Raw genomic sequence first — 19,076 nt, forward strand, 5'->3', positions numbered from 1 at the left:
CAATACCACAGAAGCAATGCATGGTCAATGTACAGCAATGACACACCTGTGTGAACAGCCAGGAGACCCCCCCCCCCATGTTATGTTACATAGTTACATAGTTAGTACGGTCGAAAAAAGACATATGTCCATCAAGTTCAACCAGGGAATTAAGGGGTAGGGGTGTGGCGCGATATTGGGGAAGGGATGAGATTTTATATTTCTTCATAAGCATTAATCTTATTTTGTCAATTAGGAACATTCAGCACCCACCCGCTATCAAGGCAGCTGCCTATCATGTCATGCCCTACCTGCACAGGTGTGCTGGCTACTCAAATGATCCAATTAAGGAGGCCATTTAGTCAGCAGCAGCAGAAGTCCTGTGCCTGGACGCTCCAACAGGGGCCAGACACAAGCAGAAGCAGAAGCAGCAGAAGCAGCAGCAGCACCACCTTTTGTTTTTTGGCTGCAGCAGCAGCAAGGCCCACAGGGCTGGCTAGCTGGCTAGCCAGCAAGCAGGTAGCAATGAAAGTAGGAATCTTTCTTTTTAACCCTGTAAGGGGGTGGTGCACTGTACCCGAAGATACTGCCATATCGGGTCAATGCATAGGGCGACGGAAGCAAGCTTCGAAATCGGCCCCCGTTCTCAAAAATCCATTTAATATATGGTCCCCAGATAGGGGACGTATCAGATATTAAACTGATAAGAACAGATACTACACTTGATCTTAGCCAAAAGGCCGAGAAGCGATAACCGTGAAAGGGGCGGGCCCAACAAGGTCCCCTTCATGGGCACTATCACTGCTTGCTGTCAGGGAGGCTGCCAGACAATTTTCCATGCACACTCTGGGCTGGGGGGCAGTCAACCACCAGTACACACAGCAGAACCTAAACCCATACCATTATTGCTAAGCAGCAAGACAGGGGCCCATTGCACTCCCACGGGGCCTTTTTAAATGCAATCCATAACCCGGATTTGCCAGGAACCCTTCTTACTCCTCCTACTTGCATGTGACACTGGGCTTAGGATCTGCATAGGAAACACACACACAAGCACACACCTACCTTTGTTGCCTGCAGATGCCTCCTTGGCTGTCCCCAAACGGTATCAAACCAACACCCACGGGAAGCTGTAAGCATAGAGGACATGCCTGCACCCCATTGGACTTACCTGTGTGGGTTAAATCCGGGTTATTTGACAACCTATGGCGGTGATGGTTCTGCTCAGGCAGAGCAGTGCTGATGCTCCTCATAAAGCTGTCGCTGCTGTGAAGGTTCTAGGTGACATCACAAATCCCTATGGTTACATACACAACAAAGCTGGGTTGTTGTTGTTTACACTCTGCAAGGCCTGTGGAAGTGAGTGACATCATAGCACTGTAGTTCTGAGGGTTCAAGATGGATGCAACAATCTCCTGTTGCTTCTATGAAGGCCGTAATAGACGACATCACCAAACAGCTCCATAGTCACATACACAGCAAAGGAGAGATGTTGTTTACACCTAGTGATGTCAGTGGTATTGAGTGACATCACAGCACAGTGCTAAGGCTCCTGGGCCTGGACACAGCAGCGGCTGCAATATCTCAACGGAGAATACGTTTATATCTATGTGTGTGTGTGCGCATATATATATATATATATATATATATATATATATATATATATATTTCTCCGCCGAAATCACTTTTAAACCCATTTCCACCTTTTTTTCCCTTCTCTTCCTCTTACTTTTTTTTCACGTTTTTTTACGTTTTTCTCCTTTTCGCCTCTTTTCTGGGCGTATTATTCTTTCTTTTTCTTCTTTTTTTTCGTCTAATGCATACCCCATCAGTGCAGCAATGCTTATTCAATACCGCCAGCAGATGGAGACACTGGGGGATAATTTTCTAAGGATTTATACTGATTTTTCCTGTCTGAATTTGTCGCACAGAAAGTTGCAGGCCAAATATGTGTGACATTTCTGCGACTTTAGCTTCTAGAGCATTTTTACAACATTATACATAGGTGCTGAATACATAAAAAGCGACTGTTCAGCGACAGACAAGTCGCATCGGCTGAAAGTAGGCCAGAATGTCAGTCCATGTTGGAGCAGGTTTAGATACAGTCTAAAGCATAGATCTCAAAGTCTGTGCACAGAATTTAGCAAGGGCCTCGCACCTTCTGATGCATCAGGTAGGTGCACAATAGCATAGCCTAACCCTCTGTACTTTGGTCTATATTGATGCGGGACATAGACAGCCAGCTGATGACCAATCCATTAGTGCAATGGATGGCTGGAAGCATTTGTCTTTGCCTTTGCAATACCACAGAAGCAATGCATGGTCAATGTACAGCAATGACACACCTGTGTGAACAGCCAGGAGACCCCCCCCCCCCCCCCCCCATGTTATGTTACATAGTTACATAGTTAGTACGGTCGAAAAAAGACATATGTCCATCAAGTTCAACCAGGGAATTAAGGGGTAGGGGTGTGGCGCGATATTGGGGAAGGGATGAGATTTTAGATTTCTTCATAAGCATTAATCTTATTTTGTCAATTAGGAACATTCAGCACCCACCCGCTATCAAGGCAGCTGCCTATCATGTCATGCCCTACCTGCACAGGTGTGCTGGCTACTCAAATGATCCAATTAAGGAGGCCATTTAGTCAGCAGCAGCAGAAGTCCTGTGCCTGGACGCTCCAACAGCGGCCAGACACAAGCAGAAGCAGAAGCAGCACCACCTTTTGTTTTTTGGCTGCAGCAGCAGCAAGGCCCACAGGGCTGGCTAGCTGGCTAGCCAGCAAGCAGGTAGCAATGAAAGTAGGAATCTTTCTTTTTAACCCTGTAAGGGGGTGGTGCACTGTACCCGAAGATACTGCCATATCGGGTCAATGCATAGGGCGACGGAAGCAAGCTTCGAAATCGGCCCCCGTTCTCAAAAATCCATTTAATATATGGTCCCCAGATAGGGGACGTATCAGATATTAAACTGATAAGAACAGATACTACACTTGATCTTAGCCAAAAGGCCGAGAAGCGATAACCGTGAAAGGGGCGGGCCCAACAAGGTCCCCTTCATGGGCACTATCACTGCTTGCTGTCAGGGAGGCTGCCAGACAATTTTCCATGCACACTCTGGGCTGGGGGGCAGTCAACCACCAGTACACACAGCAGAACCTAAACCCATACCATTATTGCTAAGCAGCAAGACAGGGGCCCATTGCACTCCCACGGGGCCTTTTTAAATGCAATCCATAACCCGGATTTGCCAGGAACCCTTCTTACTCCTCCTACTTGCATGTGACACTGGGCTTAGGATCTGCATAGGAAACACACACACAAGCACACACCTACCTTTGTTGCCTGCAGATGCCTCCTTGGCTGTCCCCAAACGGTATCAAACCAACACCCACGGGAAGCTGTAAGCATAGAGGACATGCCTGCACCCCATTGGACTTACCTGTGTGGGTTAAATCCGGGTTATTTGACAACCTATGGCGGTGATGGTTCTGCTCAGGCAGAGCAGTGCTGATGCTCCTCATAAAGCTGTCGCTGCTGTGAAGGTTCTAGGTGACATCACAAATCCCTATGGTTACATACACAACAAAGCTGGGTTGTTGTTTACACTCTGCAAGGCCTGTGGAAGTGAGTGACATCATAGCACTGTAGTTCTGAGGGTTCAAGATGGATGCAACAATCTCCTGTTGCTTCTATGAAGGCCGTAATAGACGACATCACCAAACAGCTCCATAGTCACATACACAGCAAAGGAGAGATGTTGTTTACACCTTGTGATGTCAGTGGTATTGAGTGACATCACAGCACAGTGCTAAGGCTCCTGGGCCTGGACACAGCAGCGGCTGCAATATCTCAACGGAGAATACGTTTATATCTATGTGTGTGTGTGCGCATATATATATATATATATATATATATATATATATATATATATATTTCTCCGCCGAAATCACTTTTAAACCCATTTCCACCTTTTTTTCCCTTCTCTTCCTCTTACTTTTTTTTCACGTTTTTTTACGTTTTTCTCCTTTTCGCCTCTTTTCTGGGCGTATTATTCTTCTTTTTCTTCTTTTTTTTCGTCTAATGCATACCCCATCAGTGCAGCAATGCTTATTCAATACCGCCAGCAGATGGAGACACTGGGGGATAATTTTCTAAGGATTTATACTGATTTTTCCTGTCTGAATTTGTTGCACAGAAAGTTGCAGGCCAAATATGTGTGACATTTCTGCGACTTTAGCTTCTAGAGCATTTTTACAACATTATACATAGGTGCTGAATACATAAAAAGCGACTGTTCAGCGACAGACAAGTCGCATCGGCTGAAAGTAGGCCAGAATGTCAGTCCATGTTGGAGCAGGTTTAGATACAGTCTAAAGCATAGATCTCAAAGTCTGTGCACAGAATTTAGCAAGGGCCTCGCACCTTCTGATGCATCAGGTAGGTGCACAATAGCATAGCCTAACCCTCTGTACTTTGGTCTATATTGATGCGGGACATAGACAGCCAGCTGATGACCAATCCATTAGTGCAATGGATGGCTGGAAGCATTTGTCTTTGCCTTTGCAATACCACAGAAGCAATGCATGGTCAATGTACAGCAATGACACACCTGTGTGAACAGCCAGGAGACCCCCCCCCCCCCCCATGTTATGTTACATAGTTACATAGTTAGTACGGTCGAAAAAAGACATATGTCCATCAAGTTCAACCAGGGAATTAAGGGGTAGGGGTGTGGCGCGATATTGGGGAAGGGATGAGATTTTATATTTCTTCATAAGCATTAATCTTATTTTGTCAATTAGGAACATTCAGCACCCACCCGCTATCAAGGCAGCTGCCTATCATGTCATGCCCTACCTGCACAGGTGTGCTGGCTACTCAAATGATCCAATTAAGGAGGCCATTTAGTCAGCAGCAGCAGAAGTCCTGTGCCTGGACGCTCCAACAGGGGCCAGACACAAGCAGAAGCAGAAGCAGCAGAAGCAGCAGCAGCACCACCTTTTGTTTTTTGGCTGCAGCAGCAGCAAGGCCCACAGGGCTGGCTAGCTGGCTAGCCAGCAAGCAGGTAGCAATGAAAGTAGGAATCTTTCTTTTTAACCCTGTAAGGGGGTGGTGCACTGTACCCGAAGATACTGCCATATCGGGTCAATGCATAGGGCGACGGAAGCAAGCTTCGAAATCGGCCCCCGTTCTCAAAAATCCATTTAATATATGGTCCCCAGATAGGGGACGTATCAGATATTAAACTGATAAGAACAGATACTACACTTGATCTTAGCCAAAAGGCCGAGAAGCGATAACCGTGAAAGGGGCGGGCCCAACAAGGTCCCCTTCATGGGCACTATCACTGCTTGCTGTCAGGGAGGCTGCCAGACAATTTTCCATGCACACTCTGGGCTGGGGGGCAGTCAACCACCAGTACACACAGCAGAACCTAAACCCATACCATTATTGCTAAGCAGCAAGACAGGGGCCCATTGCACTCCCACGGGGCCTTTTTAAATGCAATCCATAACCCGGATTTGCCAGGAACCCTTCTTACTCCTCCTACTTGCATGTGACACTGGGCTTAGGATCTGCATAGGAAACACACACACAAGCACACACCTACCTTTGTTGCCTGCAGATGCCTCCTTGGCTGTCCCCAAACGGTATCAAACCAACACCCACGGGAAGCTGTAAGCATAGAGGACATGCCTGCACCCCATTGGACTTACCTGTGTGGGTTAAATCCGGGTTATTTGACAACCTATGGCGGTGATGGTTCTGCTCAGGCAGAGCAGTGCTGATGCTCCTCATAAAGCTGTCGCTGCTGTGAAGGTTCTAGGTGACATCACAAATCCCTATGGTTACATACACAACAAAGCTGGGTTGTTGTTGTTTACACTCTGCAAGGCCTGTGGAAGTGAGTGACATCATAGCACTGTAGTTCTGAGGGTTCAAGATGGATGCAACAATCTCCTGTTGCTTCTATGAAGGCCGTAATAGACGACATCACCAAACAGCTCCATAGTCACATACACAGCAAAGGAGAGATGTTGTTTACACCTAGTGATGTCAGTGGTATTGAGTGACATCACAGCACAGTGCTAAGGCTCCTGGGCCTGGACACAGCAGCGGCTGCAATATCTCAACGGAGAATACGTTTATATCTATGTGTGTGTGTGCGCATATATATATATATATATATATATATATATATATATATATATATATTTCTCCGCCGAAATCACTTTTAAACCCATTTCCACCTTTTTTTCCCTTCTCTTCCTCTTACTTTTTTTTCACGTTTTTTTACGTTTTTCTCCTTTTCGCCTCTTTTCTGGGCGTATTATTCTTCTTTTTCTTCTTTTTTTTCGTCTAATGCATACCCCATCAGTGCAGCAATGCTTATTCAATACCGCCAGCAGATGGAGACACTGGGGGATAATTTTCTAAGGATTTATACTGATTTTTCCTGTCTGAATTTGTCGCACAGAAAGTTGCAGGCCAAATATGTGTGACATTTCTGCGACTTTAGCTTCTAGAGCATTTTTACAACATTATACATAGGTGCTGAATACATAAAAAGCGACTGTTCAGCGACAGACAAGTCGCATCGGCTGAAAGTAGGCCAGAATGTCAGTCCATGTTGGAGCAGGTTTAGATACAGTCTAAAGCATAGATCTCAAAGTCTGTGCACAGAATTTAGCAAGGGCCTCGCACCTTCTGATGCATCAGGTAGGTGCACAATAGCATAGCCTAACCCTCTGTACTTTGGTCTATATTGATGCGGGACATAGACAGCCAGCTGATGACCAATCCATTAGTGCAATGGATGGCTGGAAGCATTTGTCTTTGCCTTTGCAATACCACAGAAGCAATGCATGGTCAATGTACAGCAATGACACACCTGTGTGAACAGCCAGGAGACCCCCCCCCCCCCCCCATGTTATGTTACATAGTTACATAGTTAGTACGGTCGAAAAAAGACATATGTCCATCAAGTTCAACCAGGGAATTAAGGGGTAGGGGTGTGGCGCGATATTGGGGAAGGGATGAGATTTTAGATTTCTTCATAAGCATTAATCTTATTTTGTCAATTAGGAACATTCAGCACCCACCCGCTATCAAGGCAGCTGCCTATCATGTCATGCCCTACCTGCACAGGTGTGCTGGCTACTCAAATGATCCAATTAAGGAGGCCATTTAGTCAGCAGCAGCAGAAGTCCTGTGCCTGGACGCTCCAACAGGGGCCAGACACAAGCAGAAGCAGAAGCAGCAGAAGCAGCAGCAGCACCACCTTTTGTTTTTTGGCTGCAGCAGCAGCAAGGCCCACAGGGCTGGCTAGCTGGCTAGCCAGCAAGCAGGTAGCAATGAAAGTAGGAATCTTTCTTTTTAACCCTGTAAGGGGGTGGTGCACTGTACCCGAAGATACTGCCATATCGGGTCAATGCATAGGGCGACGGAAGCAAGCTTCGAAATCGGCCCCCGTTCTCAAAAATCCATTTAATATATGGTCCCCAGATAGGGGACGTATCAGATATTAAACTGATAAGAACAGATACTACACTTGATCTTAGCCAAAAGGCCGAGAAGCGATAACCGTGAAAGGGGCGGGCCCAACAAGGTCCCCTTCATGGGCACTATCACTGCTTGCTGTCAGGGAGGCTGCCAGACAATTTTCCATGCACACTCTGGGCTGGGGGGCAGTCAACCACCAGTACACACAGCAGAACCTAAACCCATACCATTATTGCTAAGCAGCAAGACAGGGGCCCATTGCACTCCCACGGGGCCTTTTTAAATGCAATCCATAACCCGGATTTGCCAGGAACCCTTCTTACTCCTCCTACTTGCATGTGACACTGGGCTTAGGATCTGCATAGGAAACACACACACAAGCACACACCTACCTTTGTTGCCTGCAGATGCCTCCTTGGCTGTCCCCAAACGGTATCAAACCAACACCCACGGGAAGCTGTAAGCATAGAGGACATGCCTGCACCCCATTGGACTTACCTGTGTGGGTTAAATCCGGGTTATTTGACAACCTATGGCGGTGATGGTTCTGCTCAGGCACAGCAGTGCTGATGCTCCTCATAAAGCTGTCGCTGCTGTGAAGGTTCTAGGTGACATCACAAATCCCTATGGTTACATACACAACAAAGCTGGGTTGTTGTTGTTTACACTCTGCAAGGCCTGTGGAAGTGAGTGACATCATAGCACTGTAGTTCTGAGGGTTCAAGATGGATGCAACAATCTCCTGTTGCTTCTATGAAGGCCGTAATAGACGACATCACCAAACAGCTCCATAGTCACATACACAGCAAAGGAGAGATGTTGTTTACACCTAGTGATGTCAGTGGTATTGAGTGACATCACAGCACAGTGCTAAGGCTCCTGGGCCTGGACACAGCAGCGGCTGCAATATCTCAACGGAGAATACGTTTATATCTATGTGTGTGTGTGCGCATATATATATATATATATATATATATATATATATATATATATATTTCTCCGCCGAAATCACTTTTAAACCCATTTCCACCTTTTTTTCCCTTCTCTTCCTCTTACTTTTTTTTCACGTTTTTTTACGTTTTTCTCCTTTTCGCCTCTTTTCTGGGCGTATTATTCTTCTTTTTCTTCTTTTTTTTCGTCTAATGCATACCCCATCAGTGCAGCAATGCTTATTCAATACCGCCAGCAGATGGAGACACTGGGGGATAATTTTCTAAGGATTTATACTGATTTTTCCTGTCTGAATTTGTCGCACAGAAAGTTGCAGGCCAAATATGTGTGACATTTCTGCGACTTTAGCTTCTAGAGCATTTTTACAACATTATACATAGGTGCTGAATACATAAAAAGCGACTGTTCAGCGACAGACAAGTCGCATCGGCTGAAAGTAGGCCAGAATGTCAGTCCATGTTGGAGCAGGTTTAGATACAGTCTAAAGCATAGATCTCAAAGTCTGTGCACAGAATTTAGCAAGGGCCTCGCACCTTCTGATGCATCAGGTAGGTGCACAATAGCATAGCCTAACCCTCTGTACTTTGGTCTATATTGATGCGGGACATAGACAGCCAGCTGATGACCAATCCATTAGTGCAATGGATGGCTGGAAGCATTTGTCTTTGCCTTTGCAATACCACAGAAGCAATGCATGGTCAATGTACAGCAATGACACACCTGTGTGAACAGCCAGGAGACCCCCCCCCCCCCCCCATGTTATGTTACATAGTTACATAGTTAGTACGGTCGAAAAAAGACATATGTCCATCAAGTTCAACCAGGGAATTAAGGGGTAGGGGTGTGGCGCGATATTGGGGAAGGGATGAGATTTTATATTTCTTCATAAGCATTAATCTTATTTTGTCAATTAGGAACATTCAGCACCCACCCGCTATCAAGGCAGCTGCCTATCATGTCATGCCCTACCTGCACAGGTGTGCTGGCTACTCAAATGATCCAATTAAGGAGGCCATTTAGTCAGCAGCAGCAGAAGTCCTGTGCCTGGACGCTCCAACAGCGGCCAGACACAAGCAGAAGCAGAAGCAGCAGAAGCAGCAGCAGCACCACCTTTTGTTTTTTGGCTGCAGCAGCAGCAAGGCCCACAGGGCTGGCTAGCTGGCTAGCCAGCAAGCAGGTAGCAATGAAAGTAGGAATCTTTCTTTTTAACCCTGTAAGGGGGTGGTGCACTGTACCCGAAGATACTGCCATATCGGGTCAATGCATAGGGCGACGGAAGCAAGCTTCGAAATCGGCCCCCGTTCTCAAAAATCCATTTAATATATGGTCCCCAGATAGGGGACGTATCAGATATTAAACTGATAAGAACAGATACTACACTTGATCTTAGCCAAAAGGCCGAGAAGCGATAACCGTGAAAGGGGCGGGCCCAACAAGGTCCCCTTCATGGGCACTATCACTGCTTGCTGTCAGGGAGGCTGCCAGACAATTTTCCATGCACACTCTGGGCTGGGGGGCAGTCAACCACCAGTACACACAGCAGAACCTAAACCCATACCATTATTGCTAAGCAGCAAGACAGGGGCCCATTGCACTCCCACGGGGCCTTTTTAAATGCAATCCATAACCCGGATTTGCCAGGAACCCTTCTTACTCCTCCTACTTGCATGTGACACTGGGCTTAGGATCTGCATAGGAAACACACACACAAGCACACACCTACCTTTGTTGCCTGCAGATGCCTCCTTGGCTGTCCCCAAACGGTATCAAACCAACACCCACGGGAAGCTGTAAGCATAGAGGACATGCCTGCACCCCATTGGACTTACCTGTGTGGGTTAAATCCGGGTTATTTGACAACCTATGGCGGTGATGGTTCTGCTCAGGCAGAGCAGTGCTGATGCTCCTCATAAAGCTGTCGCTGCTGTGAAGGTTCTAGGTGACATCACAAATCCCTATGGTTACATACACAACAAAGCTGGGTTGTTGTTGTTTACACTCTGCAAGGCCTGTGGAAGTGAGTGACATCATAGCACTGTAGTTCTGAGGGTTCAAGATGGATGCAACAATCTCCTGTTGCTTCTATGAAGGCCGTAATAGACGACATCACCAAACAGCTCCATAGTCACATACACAGCAAAGGAGAGATGTTGTTTACACCTAGTGATGTCAGTGGTATTGAGTGACATCACAGCACAGTGCTAAGGCTCCTGGGCCTGGACACAGCAGCGGCTGCAATATCTCAACGGAGAATACGTTTATATCTATGTGTGTGTGTGCGCATATATATATATATATATATATATATATATATATATATATATATATATATATATATTTCTCCGCCGAAATCACTTTTAAACCCATTTCCACCTTTTTTTCCCTTCTCTTCCTCTTACTTTTTTTTCACGTTTTTTTACGTTTTTCTCCTTTTCGCCTCTTTTCTGGGCGTATTATTCTTCTTTTTCTTCTTTTTTTTCGTCTAATGCATACCCCATCAGTGCAGCAATGCTTATTCAATACCGCCAGCAGATGGAGACACTGGGGGATAATTTTCTAAGGATTTATACTGATTTTTCCTGTCTGAATTTGTCGCACAGAAAGTTGCAGGCCAAATATGTGTGACATTTCTGCGACTTTAGCTTCTAGAGCATTTTTACAACATTATACATAGGTGCTGAATACATAAAAAGCGACTGTTCAGCGACAGACAAGTCGCATCGGCTGAAAGTAGGCCAGAATGTCAGTCCATGTTGGAGCAGGTTTAGATACAGTCTAAAGCATAGATCTCAAAGTCTGTGCACAGAATTTAGCAAGGGCCTCGCACCTTCTGATGCATCAGGTAGGTGCACAATAGCATAGCCTAACCCTCTGTACTTTGGTCTATATTGATGCGGGACATAGACAGCCAGCTGATGACCAATCCATTAGTGCAATGGATGGCTGGAAGCATTTGTCTTTGCCTTTGCAATACCACAGAAGCAATGCATGGTCAATGTACAGCAATGACACACCTGTGTGAACAGCCAGGAGACCCCCCCCCCCCCCCCCCCATGTTATGTTACATAGTTACATAGTTAGTACGGTCGAAAAAAGACATATGTCCATCAAGTTCAACCAGGGAATTAAGGGGTAGGGGTGTGGCGCGATATTGGGGAAGGGATGAGATTTTATATTTCTTCATAAGCATTAATCTTATTTTGTCAATTAGGAACATTCAGCACCCACCCGCTATCAAGGCAGCTGCCTATCATGTCATGCCCTACCTGCACAGGTGTGCTGGCTACTCAAATGATCCAATTAAGGAGGCCATTTAGTCAGCAGCAGCAGAAGTCCTGTGCCTGGACGCTCCAACAGGGGCCAGACACAAGCAGAAGCAGAAGCAGCAGAAGCAGCAGCAGCACCACCTTTTGTTTTTTGGCTGCAGCAGCAAGGCCCACAGGGCTGGCTAGCTGGCTAGCCAGCAAGCAGGTAGCAATGAAAGTAGGAATCTTTCTTTTTAACCCTGTAAGGGGGTGGTGCACTGTACCCGAAGATACTGCCATATCGGGTCAATGCATAGGGCGACGGAAGCAAGCTTCGAAATCGGCCCCCGTTCTCAAAAATCCATTTAATATATGGTCCCCAGATAGGGGACGTATCAGATATTAAACTGATAAGAACAGATACTACACTTGATCTTAGCCAAAAGGCCGAGAAGCGATAACCGTGAAAGGGGCGGGCCCAACAAGGTCCCCTTCATGGGCACTATCACTGCTTGCTGTCAGGGAGGCTGCCAGACAATTTTCCATGCACACTCTGGGCTGGGGGGCAGTCAACCACCAGTACACACAGCAGAACCTAAACCCATACCATTATTGCTAAGCAGCAAGACAGGGGCCCATTGCACTCCCACGGGGCCTTTTTAAATGCAATCCATAACCCGGATTTGCCAGGAACCCTTCTTACTCCTCCTACTTGCATGTGACACTGGGCTTAGGATCTGCATAGGAAACACACACACAAGCACACACCTACCTTTGTTGCCTGCAGATGCCTCCTTGGCTGTCCCCAAACGGTATCAAACCAACACCCACGGGAAGCTGTAAGCATAGAGGACATGCCTGCACCCCATTGGACTTACCTGTGTGGGTTAAATCCGGGTTATTTGACAACCTATGGCGGTGATGGTTCTGCTCAGGCAGAGCAGTGCTGATGCTCCTCATAAAGCTGTCGCTGCTGTGAAGGTTCTAGGTGACATCACAAATCCCTATGGTTACATACACAACAAAGCTGGGTTGTTGTTGTTTACACTCTGCAAGGCCTGTGGAAGTGAGTGACATCATAGCACTGTAGTTCTGAGGGTTCAAGATGGATGCAACAATCTCCTGTTGCTTCTATGAAGGCCGTAATAGACGACATCACCAAACAGCTCCATAGTCACATACACAGCAAAGGAGAGATGTTGTTTACACCTAGTGATGTCAGTGGTATTGAGTGACATCACAGCACAGTGCTAAGGCTCCTGGGCCTGGACACAGCAGCGGCTGCAATATCTCAACGGAGAATACGTTTATATCTATGTGTGTGTGTGCGCATATATATATATATATATATATATATATATATATATATATATATTTCTCCGCCGAAATCACTTTTAAACCCATTTCCACCTTTTTTTCCCTTCTCTTCCTCTTACTTTTTTTTCACGTTTTTTTACGTTTTTCTCCTTTTCGCCTCTTTTCTGGGCGTATTATTCTTCTTTTTCTTCTTTTTTTTCGTCTAATGCATACCCCATCAGTGCAGCAATGCTTATTCAATACCGCCAGCAGATGGAGACACTGGGGGATAATTTTCTAAGGATTTATACTGATTTTTCCTGTCTGAATTTGTCGCACAGAAAGTTGCAGGCCAAATATGTGTGACATTTCTGCGACTTTAGCTTCTAGAGCATTTTTACAACATTATACATAGGTGCTGAATACATAAAAAGCGACTGTTCAGCGACAGACAAGTCGCATCGGCTGAAAGTAGGCCAGAATGTCAGTCCATGTTGGAGCAGGTTTAGATACAGTCTAAAGCATAGATCTCAAAGTCTGTGCACAGAATTTAGCAAGGGCCTCGCACCTTCTGATGCATCAGGTAGGTGCACAATAGCATAGCCTAACCCTCTGTACTTTGGTCTATATTGATGCGGGACATAGACAGCCAGCTGATGACCAATCCATTAGTGCAATGGATGGCTGGAAGCATTTGTCTTTGCCTTTGCAATACCACAGAAGCAATGCATGGTCAATGTACAGCAATGACACACCTGTGTGAACAGCCAGGAGACCCCCCCCCCCCCCCATGTTATGTTACATAGTTACATAGTTAGTACGGTCGAAAAAAGACATATGTCCATCAAGTTCAACCAGGGAATTAAGGGGTAGGGGTGTGGCGCGATATTGGGGAAGGGATGAGATTTTATATTTCTTCATAAGCATTAATCTTATTTTGTCAATTAGGAACATTCAGCACCCACCCGCTATCAAGGCAGCTGCCTATCATGTCATGCCCTACCTGCACAGGTGTGCTGGCTACTCAAATGATCCAATTAAGGAGGCCATTTAGTCAGCAGCAGCAGAAGTCCTGTGCCTGGACGCTCCAACAGGGGCCAGACACAAGCAGAAGCAGAAGCAGCAGAAGCAGCAGCAGCACCACCTTTTGTTTTTTGGCTGCAGCAGCAGCAAGGCCCACAGGGCTGGCTAGCTGGCTAGCCAGCAAGCAGGTAGCAATGAAAGTAGGAATCTTTCTTTTTAACCCTGTAAGGGGGTGGTGCACTGTACCCGAAGATACTGCCATATCGGGTCAATGCATAGGGCGACGGAAGCAAGCTTCGAAATCGGCCCCCGTTCTCAAAAATCCATTTAATATATGGTCCCCAGATAGGGGACGTATCAGATATTAAACTGATAAGAACAGATACTACACTTGATCTTAGCCAAAAGGCCGAGAAGCGATAACCGTGAAAGGGGCGGGCCCAACAAGGTCCCCTTCATGGGCACTATCACTGCTTGCTGTCAGGGAGGCTGCCAGACAATTTTCCATGCACACTCTGGGCTGGGGGGCAGTCAACCACCAGTACACACAGCAGAACCTAAACCCATACCATTATTGCTAAGCAGCAAGACAGGGGCCCATTGCACTCCCACGGGGCCTTTTTAAATGCAATCCATAACCCGGATTTGCCAGGAACCCTTCTTACTCCTCCTACTTGCATGTGACACTGGGCTTAGGATCTGCATAGGAAACACACACACAAGCACACACCTACCTTTGTTGCCTGCAGATGCCTCCTTGGCTGTCCCCAAACGGTATCAAACCAACACCCACGGGAAGCTGTAAGCATAGAGGACATGCCTGCACCCCATTGGACTTACCTGTGTGGGTTAAATCCGGGTTATTTGACAACCTATGGCGGTGATGGTTCTGCTCAGGCAGAGCAGTGCTGATGCTCCTCATAAAGCTGTCGCTGCTGTGAAGGTTCTAGGTGACATCACAAATCCCTATGGTTACATACACAACAAAGCTGGGTTGTTGTTGTTTACACTCTGCAAGGCCTGTGGAAGTGAGTGACATCATAGCACTGTAGTTCTGAGGGTTCAAGATGGATGCAACAATCTCCTGTTGCTTCTATGAAGGCCGTAATAGACGACATCACCAAACAGCTCCATAGTCACATACACAGCAAAGGAGAGATGTTGTTTACACCTAGTGATGTCAGTGGTATTGAGTGACATCACAGCACAGTGCTAAGGCTCCTGGGCCTGGACACAGCAGCGGCTGCAATATCTCAACGGAGAATACGTTTATATCTATGTGTGTGTGTGCGCATATATATATATATATATATATATATATATATATATATATATATATATTTCTCCGCCGAAATCACTTTTAAACCCATTTCCACCTTTTTTTCCCTTCTCTTCCTCTTACTTTTTTTTCACGTTTTTTTACGTTTTTCTCCTTTTCGCCTCTTTTCTGGGCGTATTATTCTTCTTTTTCTTCTTTTTTTTCGTCTAATGCATACCCCATCAGTGCAGCAATGCTTATTCAATACCGCCAGCAGATGGAGACACTGGGGGATAATTTTCTAAGGATTTATACTGATTTTTCCTGTCTGAATTTGTCGCACAGAAAGTTGCAGGCCAAATATGTGTGACATTTCTGCGACTTTAGCTTCTAGAGCATTTTTACAACATTATACATAGGTGCTGAATACATAAAAAGCGACTGTTCAGCGACAGACAAGTCGCATCGGCTGAAAGTAGGCCAGAATGTCAGTCCATGTTGGAGCAGGTTTAGATACAGTCTAAAGCATAGATCTCAAAGTCTGTGCACAGAATTTAGCAAGGGCCTCGCACCTTCTGATGCATCAGGTAGGTGCACAATAGCATAGCCTAACCCTCTGTACTTTGGTCTATATTGATGCGGGACATAGACAGCCAGCTGATGACCAATCCATTAGTGCAATGGATGGCTGGAAGCATTTGTCTTTGCCTTTGCAATACCACAGAAGCAATGCATGGTCAATGTACAGCAATGACACACCTGTGTGAACAGCCAGGAGACCCCCCCCCCCCCCCATGTTATGTTACATAGTTACATAGTTAGTACGGTCGAAAAAAGACATATGTCCATCAAGTTCAACCAGGGAATTAAGGGGTAGGGGTGTGGCGCGATATTGGGGAAGGGATGAGATTTTATATTTCTTCATAAGCATTAATCTTATTTTGTCAATTAGGAACATTCAGCACCCACCCGCTATCAAGGCAGCTGCCTATCATGTCATGCCCTACCTGCACAGGTGTGCTGGCTACTCAAATGATCCAATTAAGGAGGCCATTTAGTCAGCAGCAGCAGAAGTCCTGTGCCTGGACGCTCCAACAGGGGCCAGACACAAGCAGAAGCAGAAGCAGCAGAAGCAGCAGCAGCACCACCTTTTGTTTTTTGGCTGCAGCAGCAGCAAGGCCCACAGGGCTGGCTAGCTGGCTAGCCAGCAAGCAGGTAGCAATGAAAGTAGGAATCTTTCTTTTTAACCCTGTAAGGGGGTGGTGCACTGTACCCGAAGATACTGCCATATCGGGTCAATGCATAGGGCGACGGAAGCAAGCTTCGAAATCGGCCCCCGTTCTCAAAAATCCATTTAATATATGGTCCCCAGATAGGGGACGTATCAGATATTAAACTGATAAGAACAGATACTACACTTGATCTTAGCCAAAAGGCCGAGAAGCGATAACCGTGAAAGGGGCGGGCCCAACAAGGTCCCCTTCATGGGCACTATCACTGCTTGCTGTCAGGGAGGCTGCCAGACAATTTTCCATGCACACTCTGGGCTGGGGGGCAGTCAACCACCAGTACACACAGCAGAACCTAAACCCATACCATTATTGCTAAGCAGCAAGACAGGGGCCCATTGCACTCCCACGGGGCCTTTTTAAATGCAATCCATAACCCGGATTTGCCAGGAACCCTTCTTACTCCTCCTACTTGCATGTGACACTGGGCTTAGGATCTGCATAGGCAACACACACACAAGCACACACCTACCTTTGTTGCCTGCAGATGCCTCCTTGGCTGTCCCCAAACGGTATCAAACCAACACCCACGGGAAGCTGTAAGCATAGAGGACATGCCTGCACCCCATTGGACTTACCTGTGTGGGTTAAATCCGGGTTATTTGACAACCTATGGCGGTGATGGTTCTGCTCAGGCAGAGCAGTGCTGATGCTCCTCATAAAGCTGTCGCTGCTGTGAAGGTTCTAGGTGACATCACAAATCCCTATGGTTACATACACAACAAAGCTGGGTTGTTGTTGTTTACACTCTGCAAGGCCTGTGGAAGTGAGTGACATCATAGCACTGTAGTTCTGAGGGTTCAAGATGGATGCAACAATCTCCTGTTGCTTCTATGAAGGCCGTAATAGACGACATCACCAAACAGCTCCATAGTCACATACACAGCAAAGGAGAGATGTTGTTTACACCTAGTGATGTCAGTGGTATTGAGTGACATCACAGCACAGTGCTAAGGCTCCTGGGCCTGGACACAGCAGCGGCTGCAATATCTCAACGGAGAATACGTTTATATCTATGTGTGTGTGTGCGCATATATATATATATATATATATATATATATATATATATATATATATATATATATTTCTCCGCCGAAATCACTTTTAAACCCATTTCCACCTTTTTTTCCCTTCTCTTCCTCTTACTTTTTTTTCACGTTTTTTTACGTTTTTCTCCTTTTCGCCTCTTTTCTGGGCGTATTATTCTTCTTTTTCTTCTTTTTTTTCGTCTAATGCATACCCCATCAGTGCAGCAATGCTTATTCAATACCGCCAGCAGATGGAGACACTGGGGGATAATTTTCTAAGGATTTATACTGATTTTTCCTGTCTGAATTTGTCGCACAGAAAGTTGCAGGCCAAATATGTGTGACATTTCTGCGACTTTAGCTTCTAGAGCATTTTTACAACATTATACATAGGTGCTGAATACATAAAAAGCGACTGTTCAGCGACAGACAAGTCGCATCGGCTGAAAGTAGGCCAGAATGTCAGTCCATGTTGGAGCAGGTTTAGATACAGTCTAAAGCATAGATCTCAAAGTCTGTGCACAGAATTTAGCAAGGGCCTCGCACCTTCTGATGCATCAGGTAGGTGCACAATAGCATAGCCTAACCCTCTGTACTTTGGTCTATATTGATGCGGGACATAGACAGCCAGCTGATGACCAATCCATTAGTGCAATGGATGGCTGGAAGCATTTGTCTTTGCCTTTGCAATACCACAGAAGCAATGCATGGTCAATGTACAGCAATGACACACCTGTGTGAACAGCCAGGAGACCCCCCCCCCCCCCCCCCATGTTATGTTACATAGTTACATAGTTAGTACGGTCGAAAAAAGACATATGTCCATCAAGTTCAACCAGGGAATTAAGGGGTAGGGGTGTGGCGCGATATTGGGGAAGGGATGAGATTTTATATTTCTTCATAAGCATTAATCTTATTTTGTCAATTAGGAACATTCAGCACCCACCCGCTATCAAGGCAGCTGCCTATCATGTCATGCCCTACCTGCACAGGTGTGCTGGCTACTCAAATGATCCAATTAAGGAGGCCATTTAGTCAGCAGCAGCAGAAGTCCTGTGCCTGGACGCTCCAACAGGGGCCAGACACAAGCAGAAGCAGAAGCAGCAGCAGCAGCACCACCTTTTGTTTTTTGGCTGCAGCAGCAGCAAGGCCCACAGGGCTGGCTAGCTGGCTAGCCAGCAAGCAGGTAGCAATGAAAGTAGGAATCTTTCTTTTTAACCCTGTAAGGGGGTGGTGCACTGTACCCGAAGATACTGCCATATCGGGTCAATGCATAGGGCGACGGAAGCAAGCTTCGAAATCGGCCCCCGTTCTCAAAAATCCATTTAATATATGGTCCCCAGATAGGGGACGTATCAGATATTAAACTGATAAGAACAGATACTACACTTGATCTTAGCCAAAAGGCCGAGAAGCGATAACCGTGAAAGGGGCGGGCCCAACAAGGTCCCCTTCATGGGCACTATCACTGCTTGCTGTCAGGGAGGCTGCCAGACAATTT

General features: G+C 46.2%; 9 non-coding genes across 9 annotated transcripts; all 9 read right to left on the bottom strand.

Moving 5' to 3' along the window:
• Positions 1–540: 540 nt before the first annotated feature.
• Positions 541–731, bottom strand: LOC130305213 (U2 spliceosomal RNA). The gene has a single exon (XR_008854811.1). It is a non-coding gene; the product is annotated as a U2 spliceosomal RNA (small nuclear RNA).
• Positions 732–2,811: 2,080 nt separating this feature from the next.
• On the bottom strand, positions 2,812–3,002 carry LOC130305214 (U2 spliceosomal RNA). Its single transcript, XR_008854812.1, has one exon. It is a non-coding gene; the product is annotated as a U2 spliceosomal RNA (small nuclear RNA).
• Positions 3,003–5,089: 2,087 nt separating this feature from the next.
• On the bottom strand, positions 5,090–5,280 carry LOC130305215 (U2 spliceosomal RNA). Its single transcript, XR_008854813.1, has one exon. It is a non-coding gene; the product is annotated as a U2 spliceosomal RNA (small nuclear RNA).
• Positions 5,281–7,373: 2,093 nt separating this feature from the next.
• Positions 7,374–7,564, bottom strand: LOC130305217 (U2 spliceosomal RNA). Its single transcript, XR_008854815.1, has one exon. It is a non-coding gene; the product is annotated as a U2 spliceosomal RNA (small nuclear RNA).
• A 2,091-nt stretch (positions 7,565–9,655) lies between these two features.
• On the bottom strand, positions 9,656–9,846 carry LOC130305218 (U2 spliceosomal RNA). Its single transcript, XR_008854816.1, has one exon. It is a non-coding gene; the product is annotated as a U2 spliceosomal RNA (small nuclear RNA).
• A 2,103-nt stretch (positions 9,847–11,949) lies between these two features.
• Positions 11,950–12,140, bottom strand: LOC130305219 (U2 spliceosomal RNA). Its single transcript, XR_008854817.1, has one exon. It is a non-coding gene; the product is annotated as a U2 spliceosomal RNA (small nuclear RNA).
• Positions 12,141–14,230: 2,090 nt separating this feature from the next.
• LOC130305220 (U2 spliceosomal RNA) lies at positions 14,231–14,421 on the bottom strand. Its single transcript, XR_008854818.1, has one exon. It is a non-coding gene; the product is annotated as a U2 spliceosomal RNA (small nuclear RNA).
• A 2,094-nt stretch (positions 14,422–16,515) lies between these two features.
• Positions 16,516–16,706, bottom strand: LOC130305221 (U2 spliceosomal RNA). Its single transcript, XR_008854819.1, has one exon. It is a non-coding gene; the product is annotated as a U2 spliceosomal RNA (small nuclear RNA).
• Positions 16,707–18,803: 2,097 nt separating this feature from the next.
• LOC130305222 (U2 spliceosomal RNA) lies at positions 18,804–18,994 on the bottom strand. The gene has a single exon (XR_008854820.1). It is a non-coding gene; the product is annotated as a U2 spliceosomal RNA (small nuclear RNA).
• Between the last annotated feature and the right edge of the window lie 82 nt (positions 18,995–19,076).

Source organism: Hyla sarda, unplaced genomic scaffold (genome assembly GCF_029499605.1).
Source record: "Hyla sarda isolate aHylSar1 unplaced genomic scaffold, aHylSar1.hap1 scaffold_131, whole genome shotgun sequence".
In the NCBI taxonomy this organism is placed as follows: domain Eukaryota; kingdom Metazoa; phylum Chordata; class Amphibia; order Anura; family Hylidae; genus Hyla; species Hyla sarda.